Here is a 20,815-nt window from a genome sequence, read left to right on the forward strand (position 1 = left end):
GCCCCAGGCAATGTCTCGTTTCTTTCATCCCTCCCTGCCCCAATACACTAAGCCCTGTCTAGGGTGGTGCTAGCAATTCCCAAGGCAGGAAACCTATTGTCCAAGCCTCCCTCGCTGGAAGGACTCCCAGCAGCAGGAGGTCAGACTTGTGTCTGTGGCAGCAGCATCCATTTTGTGATGCTGGGGCTCTGGTTAACTTTAACCGGGTAGTAGGTCTTCAACATGTCTTCTCCCTCTAGAAGGGAGGAATACTATCCTCATCGCCAGAAATGGTGTGGGGGTAGTATTCCAAAGTGTTAGACACCTTACACGACATGTTTTGATAAAGCCAAACCATAGTTACCATAACTGCGAGGATTATGAGGCACTTTAAGAGTATATGGTAGGCGATATCATAGAACAGCTATAAGGACATGGTTCCGAAAGCTGCAGACAGGCTCAGCTCAGGCTAAAGCACCATCTCACATGTTACCAAGCACTCTGCCTTCAGGATTGTTAAGGCCTGCCATAGGAGTGACTGAAAGGTTACCCATGTGTCTATATATAATGTAGGTATAGGAATACTATACCTAAGCAAGGGGTGATTACACGACCTTGCCCCAGCTGAGTGATCAGCCAGTTGTGTCATGATGGGAGGCCAGCCAGGGGTGGCATAATGCATGCTGCAGCCCCTGGTAGGCCTAGGGTACACCCATGCCCTGGGTACCTAAGGTACACTGTACAGGGCCCTATAAGGTGATCCTTACCAATTGGGTTATGTACCTAAAGTACATAGTATGAATTTCAAGAGAACAGCTGGGCTGTGGGTCTGATTAGCAGGCCCACAGCCACATCTAAATCGAAAACCAGTGAAGCAAAAGCAAAAAGTGGTGGTGACCATAGGAAGCAGACCCTACTCTCCTACAAACGCTATGAAGCATAGCGGCAGGAAAAGTAGCGATGACTCCTGTTATCGCTACTTTCCTTACGCCTGCTTCAGGACTGACTTAGTCATGATATCCTTTATAAGGTGGATATCATGGCTAAGTTTGTGAGTCCCTATCAGCAAGCTAACGCCACACTTCGTGAGATTATCGCTGGGTTTCCAACGATTATCCCACGTTAGGCAGTTAGCGCTAGAATTTTTATCGCTTTTGAGATAAGCGTTGCTAATAGCACGCTATCTCAGCGATAAAAATCCACGCTAGCCGGCGATAATTATCCTAGCGCTAAGTGCGCTTAGCGATAATTATCGTTGGTTGTTGCTGATAAGCCCCATTGCCATCTATACTGCCAATAACTCCAACAAATGCGAGACCAATTGCATTTCCAACACAATAGGTCTCAGATCTGTTAAAGTTAGAGCTGTTGGCGCTGAAAATAAGTTTTTTACGTTTGCTTTTTTATACCATTAGCAATAGTGCTATGCAAATATAATAACTCCACTGCAAATAAAAAATGAAAGTAATAAACATTGTTATTTTCAACGCAAACAGCTCGAACTTAAAAAAAATATGAGACCTATTGCATTGCAAATGCTTGTTAAAAAAATCAGATTGCACAAGGAGGCTTTAGTTTTCTTGCAACAACTAAATGGCATGGAGCTATGTATGCGTTGCTGTGGCAGATTTTGTTCATTGTGCCTTAGGGATTAGATATAGCTACAAGACTATGTAAATGATTTTGATTTTAGGTGTTCTATGTATTTGTTGTTTCATTTAGATTTGTTTTTAGATATTGTAAAGTTTTTAGATTTATGTCCATGATTGATTTTTTTTTTTTTTATCATGTGCTTTTTTATGGCTTCGTTTTAGCAAGACGAATATAGCTTACTGACTGACATTAGTAGAAAAGGCGCCATCAATCCCACTGACGAGGACTTCATTTGGATAGGAATTAAGGTTTTCGGGGAGAAAGATCCCATTGAACTTCACAGGAGACAGACATTGTGCTTGTGTAACAAGTGCACAATACAAGGAAGGCGACAATCCCTAAATGAGAGCGACGCGAGGGATATGGATTAACTACTCTGCATTATGCCACTGCCAAATAGGTTTTGGAGAGGCGCCGTCTCAAAATTACCGACTATAACTCGAGACCCTAAGGCAGGTTAAAACACCGCAGGCTAGTGAACGGGCTTGTCCTTTATCCGGCTGGCCGAAGCAGGCAGTGACGCACAACCGACTATTCGTTAAAAAGGGTCTGCTCTTTTCTTAACAGCAACACTCATCCAGAATCGTTTGTGGCCGCATCCAGCAAGGGTCTCGAGCGGCTTCCGAAGACTCTCCAATTTGTTGGCCGGTCCATAACGCCTTAAAACATCCACACGCAAAGTCCAATCCGCGCCAAACAAGCCGCGGATTGTCAACTGAAGGAAACACACAGGAGTCAGAACAGCCCCGGTCCGGACAGTGTTTATATGTTTCAAATGCACGTGTCGACTCCACCGGTACTTCAAGTTCTGATTTGTGTGAGACACACTGGGATTGGTTGAAGTACCGCCAATACTCCAATCCTAGATCATTTTACGCATTATGAGATCCTCCCATTTCCTGACGACTCCCACAGTATGTTCAGATATAGGATTGGCTGTCATGCGACCCGGAAGTACTAAAATTACGGACAAATGTCGTCCGTTGCAAGATCAATAACGGACAGCTGGGATTAGGCTGAGTTTACGGACGGTCCGTGTAAGTAGCGGACGACCTGAGTGGGATAGATGGTGTAAGGTTGAGCGATGCACCTTTACCTAGCGTTGTTGTAGTTTGTTGCTGGCTTGCAATTCATTTCTTGTGTATTAAAAATGGTGAGCTCATCCTCCTCTTCATGAAAATTGTTCTAATACTGCTAATGGTGAAACGTTTCCATGCAAACTGGGTAGATTAGTAGACAATGAGGTACAAAGAGAACAGCCGAGTGGACAAATAATGATGTGTTTATACACAGGTTTGCTAATTTCTACCGTGTCTTAATTGAAGGCTAAAAATCACCCCACTGTCACTGTAGTTGGCATGTTTATTCACTCCGTTAACGTAAAGGTGCATCTAAAAACATACGCATTTTTAGTGCTTGTTTTGCGCATGATAATATCCCGTTTTAACTTTTTGCATGGCCTTTATCATCAGCTGAAAGCATAGGTGGAAAGTTTGTAGTTTCCTTTTCTGAGAGATTTCCAGGTTTTCAGTGCAATTACGTGTGATTTTTATTTTTTTCCCCTCCTCAATACAACATTGTGACATTATTCGTTTTGGAGTCCCTTTGCTTCGTGAATTAAAATTAGAAATCTACATAAACCGAAGTCGAAAAGTAATTTGAAATGGGTCTTGATTAGTTCCATTTGAATGACCGGTCTAAAGAATGGACAAAAAGCGAACAATATTAAAATCACTACGGCGTTCTTCGAAGTTTAGCTTGACCGGCTGTAAAAATGTGTGCTGCTTGAAGCATTTAAATGAAATGGCATTTATATAGCGCTTACTACCCCTGATGAGGTGTTGAAATGAGAGAGAGAGCTTCTCCTTTTCACCTAAAACTTTTATGTCTCAAAACATGCACTTGCAAGTAGTTAGAATTGTTGAAATGCCAAGAGGATCCTTCTGTTCACGCCCCTGTTGTCTCTGTTCATCCAGTTATGTGTTCAAGGTTGTGTATTATGCTAATCTCAATGGATTTACAATTTAAACTAGATGACTCTTTGAAAGCACGGCTAGTATATTTTGCCCAGTTGTATTGAAGTGGCATTTGTATTGTACCACATGTTCCAGGTGAAACCCTGTTTTGCTTCTTATGGATGACTAGCAGACTACTTCCATTGTTTACGAGGTTGGTGGAGTATAAATTCAGTGTTGCTTATGTGAGAAGAGTTGTGGTGGTGTGCACGAGTGCCAGACTATGCGTTCTCTTATCGTGGCAATTAACTTGTATTTGTGTTTAAGCGTGAAGTGAAGAGTAGAGGTGTGAGATAATCTTGTATTCTGATACCTATCATCTTTGTGAGGGTGACTGATTCTTTGTGTATGTAGATTGTGTCTAGCACTTGTTTGGTGGCCTTTAGACTAAGGGTGTTTCTTGTTTTAAGAAGCAAAGTATTGGCTGCCTTTCTGAATTCAAATTGTTAATTATCTCTTCTGGCATCAAGTTTCAGAGTTTAGCCAACATTGCCATGAAGCCAACACTCTTCATTAGTATTAATTGAAGATATAAACACAGAGTATCCTCTTTGAAATTAAAGCATAATTCTAGTGCTGGTAATATTGGTCATTTTTATGAGGTCATGATAGAGATTTAACTCTCACCAGCCTCATTACATTTTTATTTAAAACAGTGAAAACAAATTACATACAGAGAAGGGCTTTGGGCCGGCCCTCTTTATCATTGATTTGTTCAAATGTCATTCAGATTTTACGTCCACCATTGCACCGTACAGCATGGGGCAATGAGTCAGTCCACTTCAAGCTATGGCTCTTTCGCTGAGAGTGGCAAAATTTTGCTTGATTTCATGTGCACATTCGCCCAAAAAGAAGTTCTTTTCAGTGCAAAATCTGGTATACTAATGCTTTACTGTGGCAATGCTTTTTTTTTTTTGTCATACTTTATCCATTCTTCGGCCTTGTTTATATCTTTAGTCACCCTTGTGCGATTAAATGTCTCCATGTTACAGTAATTCAAAGGCAATTTTTTTTTTTTTTTTTTTTTGCATCAATATTAATCCTATTTTCTGCAATTTGAATTCAAAATCGTTTGTCTATATTAAAGGACACCTACCTGCTATGAAGCACTGGTTCTGTTGTATTAAAATTACATGCAAGAGTTAAGTTTTGGCAAATTTATTGGCAATCAATTGCCTGACACATTTAGGCTTGGCATGTGTTTTTTTTTTTTTTTTGCATATGGTTGCAGGAAAAATGAAACAAAAATTAACATTGCCCTAGTGTTACCAATGCTTATTAATCAAGGTCTGGAAAAAAACACAAGTTGTGTGAGCAGAAATAATACATTCATCGCAGTTTTGTATGAGGTTATAGGAGACTGTGTTGGTGACTGGGCCTTAACTACATTAAACAGCAGATATCACATGCAGTCATTCATAGCAAACCATGAAAAATGTTTTTTTTTTTTTTTTTTAGGTCACGCCTGGGCAGCGAATGCGCTGCTGCGAGACAGACATGTAGTATTGGAGTATGGCTTTGAAGCCCCGCTCTCTCTCTCCCCCCCCCCCCCCCCCCCCCATATTTTTAATTGGCTTGTGTCATTGTCTCTCGTAAATGCTGGCTTCCGAGTCGTTATTAGGCTTATTAGTCCCTCCTTGGTACCGCCTTGTCTGCATTTTTTTTTTTTTTTTTTTTTTTAACCTCCCATGACAACTGGACCTTTTACTTGTCTACATGGTATGCTTTATCTTGGCTGTGAGCACTATTTTGTTTAATGACTTGCCCATATACCACCCACTACGTCACAGCACGCCGCCTGCTTTAATTTTATTTATTAATAGCGGTCCGCTTTAACTATAGCCACGCATTTCTTTCTTTATTTTAGCAGCGCGGTTCTTTAAGTACTGTGGCCACTCGTATTTATTGTTTATTTACTAGCGCCAATGTGGTGCTTTCACATTTATGGAGGCCGCGCCCCTTTATTTAGACCAGCCGTGTCTAAAGAAAGGTGCTCTGCTGCTATTAAAGTGAAAGTGCAGCTTGGGCGCTTTTACGAAAAAAAAATGTTTGTTAGTAAACGTGACAGATGGTTTTTTAAAATATTTATGTTTTGATCAAAGCACCCCATGCCGCCCTTTCACTTTTGTCTAAAGAAAGGGGCGCGGCCTCTATGAATGTGAAAGTGTTGCATGGGTGCTAGTAATTTGCAATGCAATAGGTCTTGCATTTGCGAGAGTTTAAGCTATTGCATTGCCAATAGCTCAATCTCTCGGTAGCCTCCTACTTCATTTGGCCAGACTTTCTTAAGATAAGGAGGATAGTAATACATCTTTTACCAAGCTTCCTGAGCTACCAAATATACAAAAGATATGCAACAAATGAGCAGATGTTTTTGCCAAAAGAGGTCACCCTGGCTAAAGTTGGTGTTCTCATGACCGATTTACCTCTATGTAATCAATACAGTCTTTCAGTTGCTCATGTTTAGGCCCTTTACATGCCCAAAGATGCAGCTTTTGCAGTGCTGGTGGGTGCATGCATTGCGCCTGCACTGTTAGCCCAAGTGATGTGAGACCATGGTGGCAGCCTTATGCTAAACTTGGACCATTGAGGATGGAGCAGCGCGTCAGGCCTGCTCTGTGGCAACTCCTCTTCAGCAAGTGTGGTTTTCAGGCTAGCATCAGATTGGTGCTAGTCTTCGGCAGTCAAGACTTCTAGGCTCGATTCAGTTAAGTGCTCCTTTTCAGCAATTGCTGCCTTTTTCAAGTGGGTATTTGTCTTTGACAGTTGTTCCCTCAGCTAAGAACAGGGCTTCTGTAGCGATGACTACTCCCTCACCAGAAACATAAATTTGAAGCCGTGGCGACACCAGGCCTTGGCAAGCTGTAGGGGTGCTGAACAGCACAGTGTTGAATTCCGTCTTGATTTCATTGCAAGGTTTGCTGTTGGAACCACAATGGGAGTCCGGGAAACCCTTATAATCAGCATTAAGCTGCTTTGAGTCTTCACTCCATGGACACAGTTACGGCAGATCCTCATGGACAGTCTCTCTATGTTGAGCCAGGCACTCTCCTCCCTTCCCTGAGCATACAGTCAGACTTCTAAGTGCTAGGCAGACCCTCAGCTTCTCAAGCAAGTTGCACAGACTTCAGTTGATCTGCACCACCTCCGGGACTGTGGCTGTCCTGTAGACACCTGCCCTGGTCACGCAGCAGCTCTTGGAGCACTCTGCGGAGCTAAGGAGAACTTGCAAAAGGAAACAAGTGGAGTGGTTCGGGTCCCACATCTATACTACTTTTCCTGAAAAGGGTTTGTAGATCCTCTAAGGTCCTGGAACTCTTTGGGGGTGGTCCTTTTTTCAATGTAATTTTCTGGCTTTTGTGCAGACACAGGCTTTTTGCAAGGTGATTGCTGTCACAGCAGGCAGAAAGTGGCTGGCTAAAAGCAGGAGCATCCGAAACCTGGGCAGCATGTAGTATGACAAAGCTGTACCTTCTTCATGAAGTAGCAATCTGGGTCAGACAAAAAGGTGGTGCTTGTCTAAAAAGCTCCTTAATTTTAACAGCAGAACATGCTTGGGAACATGCTCAGCAGCCCCTTGATTGACTTTCTAAGGTTAGACCAGTCTTCAGCCACCCTCATTTCGGTGTCTGGGTCTCATCCTCCAGCCACAGGAATGCAATGAATACACTTCCACTGACTGAGGAAGTTGTATCCATTCGCCATTTTGTGCTGTGCTCAGACCTGCCAACTTAAAACAAGCATTGAAAATGCAACAGGTCTCGCATTTGTTGGAGTTGGAGCTATTTGCATTATGAATGGCAATGTTTTGTACCTATGTAATTTATATGCCCTCCCCACCTTAATAAAATAGAGAACTCCGTTGTTTTTTTTTTTTTAATGTAGTACACCTTCATTGGTGCTGCAGCGCTGGGAGTGAAAATGGCAGTCCCAACTCCATGTTAAAACAAGCAGTGTTGTGAGTGTGCAGTACCACCAGTGTTGTGAGTGTTGTGAGGGTGTCACTATGTGTCCCTTGAGACCTTTTTTGGTCACATATGGTATTGCAGCCTACCACATGACTACGCAAAGGATATGGCGCAGCCGTGGGAGCTGCCGACTGGTGAGCTGGGGATCAGTGTTAGTCTGCTGTCGGGTCATCATCCTACGATAATGGGCTGATAGTTTCATTTCCCCCGAGCCCATGGTTGGGTGTGTTGTATAAATAAAAGAGTTTAATGTAAAATAACATAAGAATTCAGTGCAGCGATCTTAGGGGCGGGCAAGCAGTGTCGTGCAGGGGGTGGGGGTAGATGTCAAAGGGATATTAAAGGAGAGCACTGGATTGCAAATTATGTGTCAAGTAACCAAAAAATTAACAAAACAGCAGTGGCCTTGGAGGGGTGGTGGGGGCATGCAAACAGTGTTGGGGGGGGGGGGGGATGCACAGGGAGATTAAGGGATATGATGCAACTGAAGCAGTGTTGTGAAAGGGGTGAGGGAGAGGCACAGGGAGATAAAGCAGCGACAAGCAAATTATGCAACTGAAGTGTCCCTTCCATTATGGTGGCATAATCCTCTGCACTCTCTTCAAATCCTAATGGGGAAATGCAAACATATATCTTTGCCCACTAGCCCCCCCGTTCACTAGCACCCCCCCTTACACACGAACAAGGAACGTTCATTCATTGGCTGCACATTTTATCTCCTGACATGTTTTCAAATGGCTCAAACAAGGAGGTAGATCCTTGAGAGTCCAAGGCCCTAATCTTTGGAATGCTGTGAAACTAAATGAGAAAGCCAAGCCAATTTACAGGCACTCTGAGAGCAGCTGAAAACAGAACTCTTGGAACTGGGGTACAACAAACAGTTGAAGTTAGTGTTCACCACTGAAGAACATCGTAAAGAAAATGTCCCAGCGATCGGACTGTAACAGCTTCCGAAATTGACTTTTTGTCATCTTCATAGCTGCAAAAAAACTAAAGAAATGCACATCTTTCTTGAACACAAATAAAGAAGAAAATAAAAAACATCCTTTTACCCCTAGGGACCATAATGGCCATGCTATTGAAAGACCTTTTGGATATAAAGTGGAACATCCCACACTTGAACAGGTGTATCCAGTTCAGGGGTTGTTCAGACACCAGTACATGATATTTAACACTTATCTACTCGGCCATTTTATCAGAATTTTGCAAGTAATGGTTAGAAAGAAAAGGCATACAGCTTACATTCTTTTGCTTCCTCCTCACTACATTTTAACACATCGTTAATGATTATTTTGGCAGTGTTCCCATCCCTCCAATACTGTTTTCAGTGGTGAAAAAATATGTAACCCCTTAATCATGTTATCTGTGAAGGAGCCCAGGATTTAAGACTGAGCGACTGATAAAAGTGTAGAGAATCTCTTGTTGTAGCTATTTAGTTCTGGAGGAGATCCAAGCAGAAGGTTTGAGGTAGCAATCCGAATGCAATCTTTTCAAATGTAAACCTTCAGTTGGTTCACACTGGCTTTGGTCATCGTTGGAGGACGTGAATTGCTGGTTTAATGGTAGTTGGGCACCATACTTTCTCACCTATGTTTATAGTCCATTTGAAAGACTCCGCTTGGTTCTAGGTGTCCTACTGTTGGTTTCAGTAGTGTACAGGTATAGAGAGGTCATCTAAATTAAACATTCTCTGCTCAAACATGTCTGCCCAGCCATTTCTGACACACTAAAGATCGCCAGACTGAATTACCTCAGCTGATGCACCCACTTTAAGGATAATTTGTATGTACTACTTGGCAGCAGTCAGGCTAGTCAAGTCACACCTTATACACTACTAGCAAAGAAATTCTAATTTAGCATTAATATTTGGCTGACACGAGAGCTACTTGTGCATCGAGGGTCAACTGAACAGTCAAGCAGTGATTATTGGTAGAGACTGCTGCCAATGGATGGGTACCCACATCAACCCTGACATGACTGCCTGATTAGAGCCAGAATCTAATGCTAGCAAAAGACACACAATTGATGGACGGAATGCAGAACAAATCGAAACATTCACCACCAGTCAAGAGATCCGGGTTAAATTCATCATTCTTTTGCTAACCATGCAACCCCAGTTTAGACCTGGCCAAATGCAAATCAGTCTTGACCCTGTGCCTCATGGGAACAGTCCAGCCCGAACTGCCAAGCCAGGTCCTCTCTGGACCGGGAACATGCATCTTAGGACCGGTTTCGGGGTTTCACCCCTCTTGAGCCAGGATAGCTTGATTCCAGTGGCACAATGAGCCCAGGACCCACATCTGGGCATACCTGGCGCACTTAGAGCGAGAAAGCAAAAGACACAAAACCCTCCAAGTGATGGCAATAACAATTGCTGACATGGCCAAGAAAGTTGATAGGGTGGTGGCAGTCAGCAGCACCGCAATTCCCCCTCTGGAATGTTGGTGCCCAGAGATAGTGGATAAACTGGTATCTCTCCCTACTGTACTCACTTCGTTGTTGGAGTTAACTAAAAATCAAAACCTACTCAGAGTCCAGTGAACGACATAAATCATCACATAGAAGCCAGTAGGGACGCAGATCTCCTTTTCAACCAATTTCACCTATCGACAACAAAGTAACCCGGCCTCTACACCTGAGCCAACGACAGGACACAGCAATCGTACAGCGGATCCCGACCACAATAAATTAGTGGCCACAGGCTCGCAGGATGCACTCCAGACAGTACCACCAAGGACGCAGAGAGAGAAGAAACATTCAAAGCGTCAACCAGTGAGAACCCCCGGCCCAATCTAACCAACACAGCAGGCAAAAAAGAACTTCCAACATGGACCATTGAAGCAGGAAATAGTCAACCTCTCTTCACATATTTTTAGGTCTCGCCTTGCTATCGCAAAGCGATCGCAAAGCGAGACTATTGTAAGGGGGTTTTAAAAGTGCTCCCAAAAAGCGGATTGCATGGCAAGCACGCGCACAATCACGCGCATCGTGCCGCCATGCAATCCGTTTGGCATCGCACTTCAAAGGGTCCGCTCCCCCGCCTGGAATGCGCTCCCCCGCCCCCAAGCGCGTGCGCCACGCTCCGCCGGGCTTGTCTTGTTTACCATCTCCTGTTCTACTTTATCTTTCGTCTTTCTTGTCTATTCTGGCGGGCTTGTCTTGTTTTTATAGCCTTGTGGTTAGTGTCCGTGCTTGGTGTGTACAGGCACATTTGATGTTTATAAAACACCAGAAAATGTTTAATATGTTAAAGCAACCAGTCTCTGTTAGCCTGGAGCGTCGAGCTCTCCCTGCCCCGTACGCCGGCTCGCATTAGCGCTGCTCTGCCGTGCAGTGTGCACGTGAATATTTGGCGCCTTGTTTTTATTGAGGGAAGAATGGAGATATGTTTCACGGCTCCCCCAGACTTCCGCATTAGTGCTGCTCTGCCGTGCAGTGTGCACATCAGTATTTGGGTGCTTATGCTATATGTAACAGTCGAACAGCTTTCAGAACGCTGCATTCCGCTGCTTGTGTGCACGTGCACGGAGTCCACTTCAGGGACACTGTGCTCCGTTTTGTAATTTTTTATTTTTTTTACTTTAAAACCTAAGCGCGGCGCTGTTTGAGACATTGCGCTCGGTTTCTTTATATATATATATATTTTTTAACTTTAACACTAAGCGCAGCGCCCGCTTCAAGGACACCTCGCTGAGTGTAAAGTTAAAAAAAAAAAATAAAAACGAGCGCAGTGCCCTTTATGCGGTGCCACGCTTAGTTTTATTTGCAATGCAATTGAACCTATTGCATTGCAAATGCTTGTTAGTGCTGTGGGGTTCCACTATTTAGTTAGCGCCTAGTATTGCATCTGTTTTCACACCCATTACATGACTGTTGAATGGGAAAAGGACACAGACATCAGTCAACCCCGGGGCCCAACTGAAATACACTGGTCAGGGCAAACTACCCTAATGTGTAATAGGTTCAGAAACTATTTGCACTCGGCTTTCCTCTTAACATTTTGTTAGCGTGAAATCTATTCACCGGAGTTAACGTAGTTGCGCACTGCTGGTCTGAACTAGCATATTTTAAAAGCGGAGTTGTTTCTGGACAATACTGTCATAGTTGCTGCAGAATCTACACTACAAGGCTCACACATCTCACTTTAAGCAGTTTCAAAGATGATGCAGAGTTTAAGACACCGGCATCTACAAAATGCTGAATTTTTATGCTTTTAGCCAGGGTTCATTTTTATTTAAATTACATTCCTAGCTCACAAACAACAATAATCGATTACTTTTTTAATGTAGCAATTTTCTTGTGCCGGTGACTAATGTTACTGGTGGGCTTTTGACTAATGTTACTGGTGGGCTGTTGAATGTCTGCATCGTCTTTTGATTTTTATTAGATCATGGCCGTGTTTTCTATATAGGATGTTTCCCACAAAGGTCGCCGTTTATCAGACAGCACAGCTGACTGACTGGCTATGCGAAAGACATATTGGTAACTTTCAGAAAGTTGACCTGGTGATTCAATTCCCCCCATGGCTTGCTATTGGCTTTGTGGTTTCTAGCTCATGTCGGTATTCTTGTACTAACTCGTTTTCTGTAATAAAAGGCCTTTAAATCTTATCTCGTCACATTTGCTGAGCATCCACAGACCGAGGTAAAATGTCAAGTTGTGTTTTCTTGAGCGCCTGGTGTTTATTTTGCTTTTAAGTTGCTTGAAAGTGACCAGCATTTGCAATGCAATAGGTCTGCTGACATTTGCACAAGTTTGAACTATAGGCATTGTAAATGACCATGCCTTTTATGTATGTTTTTATAACGAAAACAAAAATATAATGCATTGTTATTTGCAATGCCTATAGTTCAAACTTGTGTAAATGCGAGACCTATTGCATTGCAAATGCTTGTTTAAGAATGCATACACTAGGGCCGCACCAGAAATGGGCCACCCAGCATTACAAACACCTGTGCACCCGAATGTGCAGGACCTCATGGGGGGCCTCCTCCACACAGATGGTGATCGTCACGCATGGGGACATAGCATCACAGGCCCAGATTAAAAAGACTGAGATATCTACCACTCAAAATGCCCATTTATGGGGCACAAATACCCAAGATAACGAACAGCGCATGCTGCCCCACGATCCAGGCACGACCAACATGCCGTGGGACCCGAACCAATGTTCAACCAGTTCTGCCCCGTCACGTGCACAAGCCTACCAACAACTAAAGCTAAGGAAGCCTGTGTGGTGGCTGTCGACACTGGGTCCTCCTACCGGAAAATCACCACAACTTGGGCATCAATATCCAACAGAGTTTCTAATGCCCCAGGGTGGGAAATAAACCAACAAAGAAACCCTATGAATAATAAAAGTTCAATACTACAGCCTCATCGGGCTGACGCTGGCTCCAGGAAAATATAACCCATAAGACCAGCCAGAGGGACCGAAACTGGCTCCCCAGGCCACCTTCAAGATCCACAAAGCACTCTTATACATGCTGACAGAACTCCACCAACACAAAGGCCTCTTTACGATTTCAGCTTTAGGTCAGACACCTTGGCTCCAGGGGGAGGCCAATCAGCAAAGATGATTAGGACTCCGCTATACACATCGAAAGGCAATATAGACACTCAACGGACCAAACACCCTGAAACTTCTACAACACATCCAGCCATTGTCTCATATCCCCAGTAGGTACATTGTCAGGTTGCAATTTGTCCTGTTGACCTTTCAGCCAAGGAAGGAACAAATGGTTATAACTTGGGGCAACTCCAGCACAGCAGCAAGAGTGCACTAAGAAAAGACCAATTTGCAGAACGGGGGCTCGACATCCGGATGTTCGAAAATGAAAATTATCCATTAATTTCACATGCATCCTCTAAGAACACCCCCATGGTATTTGTCCTGAAGGGGACAAGCTGAGGGGAATGCTCCATAGATAAAGCAAACCTGAATATTCGGTGCAGAGTCGATGGTCAGCATGGGGCAGACAGGTTATTACCACTGTCAAAGCCTCTACCCTCCCCAAAATCATCTTATTGGGGCTGGGTCGCCTCCAACTTGGCCGACATAATTCAGGCTCAACCCTAGCAAGGAGCCTTCCATTACAGCTGCACAGCAGGAAGCATCCAAACTTTAAACATCATGGCGTGGAACGTCATAGGGATGCATAAGATTTTGCAAAGCTCAATGGTGACCACTTTCCTCAAAGGGGCAGATCTCATCTGCATTCAAGAAACTGGGCAACCACACCCATTCCCTTAACAGGCTACCCAGAATTTTTTAAACCGGTAATTAAATTCAATCTATTTGGGAGGTCCTCTGGGGGCATCTGTATAGACATCAAGCACGCCCTAGAGCTGTACTTTACTGAGGTAAAAAACAACTCCTCCAACATGATCTTAGCTGGCATTCTTAAGACCCTTAAGTCTGTTGACGGTCCACTACCGATACTCTTAATTAACGTATATTACAACCCCCATGGCCATGGACCCCAGGATAAGCTCACCCGGCTGATTTAAGCAGATTGAAACTCTGATAATACAACATGCATCCATGGAAATTATCATCCTCAGGGACTTTAATACGCATCATCTAGGGGAATGGGAGTCCGATGTGAGCACCTTTGGGAGCACAAGAAGACTCAACACCCTCCTTTGAACGTACAACTTGGAAACAGGGAACTTCTTTTCCACAGTGTCTAAGCCAGGAATAGCCCATGCACCCACTTATAACAACCGGACAACTATAGACTACATCTTACTGAGCGAGCAGCTACGAAAAAAATATACTAAGGGATGCAGTGCTCCCACGGAGTGAAAGCGATCATGCTGCCTTGCTGCTGCACTTAATGACCACAGCGGAAAGCAGTCATATCATCTGCCCCCTCGGAGAGTCCAATGGCGAAGAACAACACGGACTCCTGAGGAGAATTAAATGGGGGCAGACTGCCATCAATAAATTCATCTTATGGAAATCCACATGGACTATCTGGCCATTTGGGCTTCATTAGAGGGCCATTATAGGTGACTGGTAAAAACTTGCACATGAATTGGGCACGCTGCACCGGGGGAGCACCACTCGCAGCAAAACGAGCATGATAACGCACACCTTAAGCTAAGCTCCAGTGATCAAGCAAAGCGAGTAGCAATTCAAAATAAAACAAAGGGCATACAAAAAATAGGAACGGAAGCTGCCAAAAAGCAGCTGCAATCAGCAGCAAACACTTGCACAGCTCATCTGGAAAGTAAAACGGGAAGCTACAGAGGCGAAATGGTTAAAGATCTTAGAGTTGCTGGCACCATTGAAGGAAGTGACCCGAAATGGGCCACCGGGGTCGCTCGCGACCACCTCTCGGCCTTCCCAGAAATAAGCAGTCGGGTCGACAGTGGAGAATAAGATCTTAACACTTTTATTAGTAGGTACACTGCAGTGGAGTCCGGTCTGACCAGCCTCATGGGATAGCTGTCGAGGGACTGAACTCCAAACCCTTGGTAACCCAGAATAAGCTTTCCAACACCTCCAAAGTTTTGCCCCTGGTGGAAAAATACAGCTTGGGCAAAGGCTGAACAAAGAAGGCACAGAAGGATGGGCTACCACCTGCAGAATGGGTACACGTTATCAGACTCCCAAGGTCGTCTTGTTCCATCTCAGCTCTGTCTAATGTGGGAGCATAACTACGACCAAGGATGGGCGTGCAAGAGAAGAACTATTCATTGGTACATTTAGGTTTTAACCTTAAATACGATGAGAGGAAATAACTGAACGGCAGCTTTCTGCTGAGACGAGCAGAGAGGCACAGAGTCCTGGTTTCGATCACAGCGCAACTTGGCAGCTACAAGGCAGAAAATGGTGTCACGGATGCTAATTTTAACATGATGTTAGAAAGCCTGGTCACACGCATATGCAATAGTGGTACATACAAAATAGCTACATGAACGCGAACCTAAAACAGTATAGGGCAATGACACATTTAATTCTAACACCATGCAAGACCCAACTAATTTGGCAATAATTAAACCATTTAATTCATGGGTCCTCCAGCAGAAGGAACTTTGTCTCTGCCGAGACCTGGGTAGCTCACGTGAAGTCTCTGTACACCGACTTCCAGAAATCGATTTATCCAAACAGACACACCTCTCCGAGCAAGTCGGAAAACATCGGAGCTGAGCCTTCCGGGCCTTCGGGGCCACCAGCAGAATCTGCAGATCCAAGCGAGGCAGTAGTCCGCACTGTCTTAAAAAGGATCTGGCAAAAAGGAGCCCCAGGAAGGCCCCAAGGGCCTGCCTGGCTACCTTTTCAGGGAGGACATACATTTCTGGCCTTCGGATCTTTTCATTGCTTTACGCAGAATGCTGGTTTCTGGAGGACGTTCTGGTCTCACGGACGGGCTCACTGTTGCAACCAATTTTCAAAAAAGGGACAAACACCTATCCAAAGAACTATCAGATGATCGCCCTGTTGGACATGAAGGAAAGGCTTATGCAAGTACACTTTTGCGGGCACTAGCAGACTGGGTCATACTGGAGGTGTGCTGCCATTCTACCAGAATGGGTTCAGACCCGGGGGCTCAACTGTGGACACAATTACAGTGTTTGTCATATTTAGCCCAACCAGCAGTAGCCCGACGCTCTTCCCCCGCTCTTCACCTGCTTCGACTACTCAGCAGCCTTCGATGGGGTAGTCCCCAGCATCCTATTGCAAAAACTGACACGGTGGAACATCTGCCCGAAATTACTATAAGCCATTAGATCTCTGTACTCTGGAACCTGGGTATTGATTACTCTCTAGGGAGTCCCCTATGGAAGAAATTGCCACAGATCGGGGGCTAAAGCAGGGATACAACTTGGCACCACTTTTATTTAATTTGTACACTGCCGTCTTGGGTTCAGAACTGTATGGAGCCTCTCTCAACACTCCAAAAATTGGCAACACAAACATCCACATAATGCAGTATGCCGAAGACCTTGTTCTTTTGGAACACACTAAAACAGGCCTCCAAAAAACTCTCACCGCCCTGTCTGAATACAACATCAAGAACGAGCTGGTAGCTAAAGTGAGTAAGTCCAAAATTGTGATCTTTGGCTGCCACCCAAAGAAAAACATAAGTGGCGCCTCGGTCACTTGACCCTGGTCTGTGTACAAAGTTACAATTATCTTGGTGCTTGTCAAAGTGAGACCGGCCGCCCATTGCTCCACCTACAAAAAATGCAACTGAAAGGGAAGAATGGTCAAACATGCCCACTGCAAGTTATGCCACCTTGGCCCAACAACCAATGCAATTCAAAGGGTATTGTGGGCCAAACTACTACCGTTACTTAATTACGCGCAACAGGCATTTCCGGGAATGCTCGCACAGGACCTGGACAAAATACATTGCGCAGTGTACACATTTTTTTCCGCTGGCCAGTTTGTACAAGAAACATCTTGATCCGCCTCAAATTCAACCTTATCCAACTAAAATTAGAAGGGCTGGCCGCCTTGGCAAAATATTTTTACCTGGCAACTGTGCCTCCTGAGAATTCCATGACTGCCCCTATAAAATCCATCTTTCTACAACCAAGCAATCCTTGGTCTGCCAATCGTTCCACAGCAAAAGATCTGCTACGATTAGCAACCGAGTACTGTTATCCAAGCTTAATTAACTATGCAATCCTCAATAAAAAAAAAGGCAATTACGCTCCCATTCTCACATCTTAGATTTGGAAACCTTGGCAGCCAGAGACTTTCATGAAACTTTGTCTCCCTCAAATTCTACAAACTCACAAGCCCCATCTTACGCAGGCCGTGGGGAGACCAGAACTAAACCAGATCTTAGCCGCAAGACTACACCTGCTTCCCATAAGAGAATTATATCTATCTTGGAAAGCACTGTTTGACATCAGAGTTTCGTCTATGTAACTATAAAAGGGAGTCCCTGGCACATATATTGTAATTCTGTCCAGTCTTGAGGCAAGCCTGCCGAATCTATCTCAAACCCATACTTTTCCAACAGGGCACTCTCAGAGCAAAGGAGGCCTTTGTCTGCTCCACACGCTGGACATTGTGAAGAACGTGGCCAATTTTGGTAAATTTGTACACTATACGCGCACACTTTTGACAGACCAGTTGCCACAGGCAGAGATCGACTAACAGCCTAATGAGTCCTATAACATCAGGAACACCCTCTCTGAGGCTCGCTTCATCCCAAAACAGCATTCACCCTTCCCACCCCCCTTCCCCCCCCCCCCCCAACCTCCATCCCCCTTGGGCAGTATCGAACCTCAATTCTAACTCTTTGATTTTAAATATTAAGACTGTACCGGCTGTTTACATATCTCCTCAATTGCTTGGTTCTAAACCCTAGGAGCTTTTATCTTCATATGACTTGCACTTTCTACTATATGCTTTTTAACTTTGTATATTGTAATGGTTTTAAGTAATCACACAATAAATCATTTATTCATACACAGATTCTTCAATCAGTAGGTGCGACCTACTCTTGGTTACTCTTTGTGATTCAGGTGCAAATTGTTAACAAACACAATCCTTTACAAAGGGGAAATCTTAGGCAACGGCAAACAGTTGATGCAATTCTTTAAACTGCGGACCCTATTCACAAAGATTGTGCTATAAGTAGGTTGATTTGCTGTTGTAGCACTCTGGACTAGCTTACATCCAGGAGTACCCCATAATCGGTGGTACTACAAGAATGTGACCCCCAAAACCTGTGAATCAAGCCCCCAGTCACGATGCCAAACACTATAATGTTAGACACTTCAAATCTTAACATGGTGCACAGCTGGAACTACTCAGTCTGGGAAACCCCTTTAAAACACTGGTTGTTTTTGCCTTCGACCCTTTTTGGTAGTCTGCTGACTCCAGTTTGTTCCTCGCACCATGAACGCTTTGAACGTTTCCTCATAGTCTGTCTCTCATCCTGCACTGCTAGTCTGACTCCTTCCCTCTCTCGGCAGGTGTTTAGGCTTCGCCCCACACCAGAGAACCCTACTAACATACTTGCGCTATTCACTCGCTGACACACTCCTGGAATGTTTGTTTATGGTCTGGGTTTACATTAACGTGGAACTTTACATTAGGAGGTCAGTAGACTATGCACTCTCCTGACGTAGTGGAAAAGGGTCTGGGTATTCTAAAGAGCCTTAAGTATTCTGCCACCAAAGCTTTATTTGACCTAGGGCATGTACAGTAGTCCTATGAGGGCATAGTTAGGTGCCCCTCCAGGTCACTGAAAAGATTCTGGACCTTGCATCACCAAGGACAGGTTAGGCCTCTTTGCCTGTACTAGATTTCCGTGATGCCAGAGCTAAACAAAGTCAGGATGCCAATTTCACATGCAATTGGGCACTCTGGGCTGGGGTGCACATCACGTTCCACATGCAAGGGTGGTTCCTGTCCCAACATTGTGGTCCCATGTAGATGACAGAGTACCTTTGCATCTCTACTGACCTGTGCAAATGGAAAGTCAGGAGGCACCCTGCATTTACACTACATAAGAGTTGGTGCACAGTGAGTTAGATACCCTTAAGGCATTCCTTGTGAGAGGCACAGGGGTCTTGGGGCACCCCTTCCCCACGCACCCCATCTCAGCCAGATGCAGTCCAGGGAGAGTGAAGGTGGAGAGTAAATCCTCCCTTAAGCTACGCGGTCCACTTCCTTTGAAAGAGGCAACACGCAGCTCCTGTGTGAACTGCTATAAGTAGATAGCTCACTGTCCCAGTCTTTCAGGCGTGACCATTTGTAAACGTGCAGCAACGCAAATATTTGGTGTACCTGATCTGAAAGTTGGTCCCTTTTTTTTTTTTTTTTTTTTTTTTTTTTTTTTTTTTTTCTTCTGTGAAGGGACGATTTCTTGCTCCCCCCCCTCAAGTACTGATAGACTGTACTTCATTTGTATCTCTATTTTCCCACAGAAAAGTAACATCCCTTCACACGTTTGTTTAAAGAAAAATCTCCCCAAAAAATCCTACAACATTCTGCCTAGATTGGATAAAATGTTCTAGATTGTTAATTTAACCAAACTAGCATTTGGAAACTAATTTGGCTAAAATTCCCGCCTCACCACCCCAAAAAAAATGCTGCCTTATCCAACTGTTCTACTGCGTGACCAGGCCTGCCACCATCATCCGAGGGAAGAAAACCAGCATTGGAAGATGCATTAGATTTTGCTTATGTGATCAATAATGAGCTCCTTTTTGTTGTAAGTTGTAGCTTGCTGTACAGTATAAGTTACAGAAAGCCTGTTAAACTGTTAGGACTTGTTTATGTACAAAAAGGCATTATATTGTGTTGTTACTAGTGGTATAGTGTGGGTAAGTAATAGCAAAGTTTTGAAAAATGAAAGTGGGAAATAATAGAATTCATTCATTCAATAGCAATATTATGTGTTTAGAGGAGGTCTGACAATGTTTGGGCCCGGTGCCACTGCACCATCAAAATCATGCCCCTAGTCCCTGCAAGATAACTGCATTTGTGACTGCCTGTTTTAGTAGTAAAATATTGCAATATTTGGTGTTTAGAGGGTTTCTCAGAGCTTTGGGTTCCAGTGCCACTGCACCATTAAAATCATGACCCTAGTGCCTCCTAGGTAATTGCACTTGTGACTGCTTATTTAGTAGTTAAATATGGCAATATTCAGTGTTTAGAGGAGTTCAGACAACTTTTGTCCACTGCACCTGCTGCACTATTCAAATAAAGTCCTTTTTAACTGCATGGTAACTGAAATTGTAACTGCCTGTTTAGTAGTCAAATATAGCAATATTATATGTTTAGAGGACTTCTGACCACTTTTAGGCCCGGTGTTACTGCACCATTCAACCTATATCCCTGTTGTCTGTAAGGTAATTGTATTTGTGGCTACCTGTTTAATAGTAAACTATAGCATAGCTCTTGTATATGAACTTTATTTTTAAAGTGCAATGTTTATTACAACATTTAGAATTTGAACATAATAACCAAATAGATTAAGTCGAAAAAAATCAATCCAATAATGCCAAGAAAGGTACTAAGGCATGAATAGGAAATGCCACAAACGTTCTAAGGCTAAATACATAACATAACTAAGTAATAAAAAGCAAGCATTCCCGCATACTGTCAGAAGCTTGCTGCCTTTTCCGTTGGAAGAGATCTTATCTCGACAGTGAATGGGCCTTAAACAGTATAAACCTCTTTAGTAGAAGTATCGTAAATGAGTGCAGTCAGGGTATGTTAAG

At 43.9% G+C, this 20,815-nt stretch overlaps 1 protein-coding gene across 4 annotated transcripts in view; it reads left to right on the forward strand.

Moving 5' to 3' along the window:
* The first annotated feature begins 2,586 nt into the window (after nucleotides 1–2,586).
* Nucleotides 2,587–20,815, forward strand: part of UBE2F (ubiquitin conjugating enzyme E2 F (putative)) — a 1,125,427-nt gene continuing 1,107,198 nt past the window's right edge. For 2 of the 4 annotated variants that reach the window (XM_085645041.1, XM_085645044.1), the window contains exon 1: nucleotides 2,587–2,669. The gene's annotated coding sequence lies outside the window, so the exon portion shown is untranslated. Of the gene's footprint in view, nucleotides 2,786–20,815 lie in introns of all 4 variants that reach the window. The other 2 variants (XM_085645042.1, XM_085645043.1) reach the window with 2 other exon arrangements.

Source organism: Triturus cristatus, chromosome 3_1 (genome assembly GCF_964204655.1).
Source record: "Triturus cristatus chromosome 3_1, aTriCri1.1, whole genome shotgun sequence".
Lineage (NCBI taxonomy): Eukaryota > Metazoa > Chordata > Amphibia > Caudata > Salamandridae > Triturus > Triturus cristatus.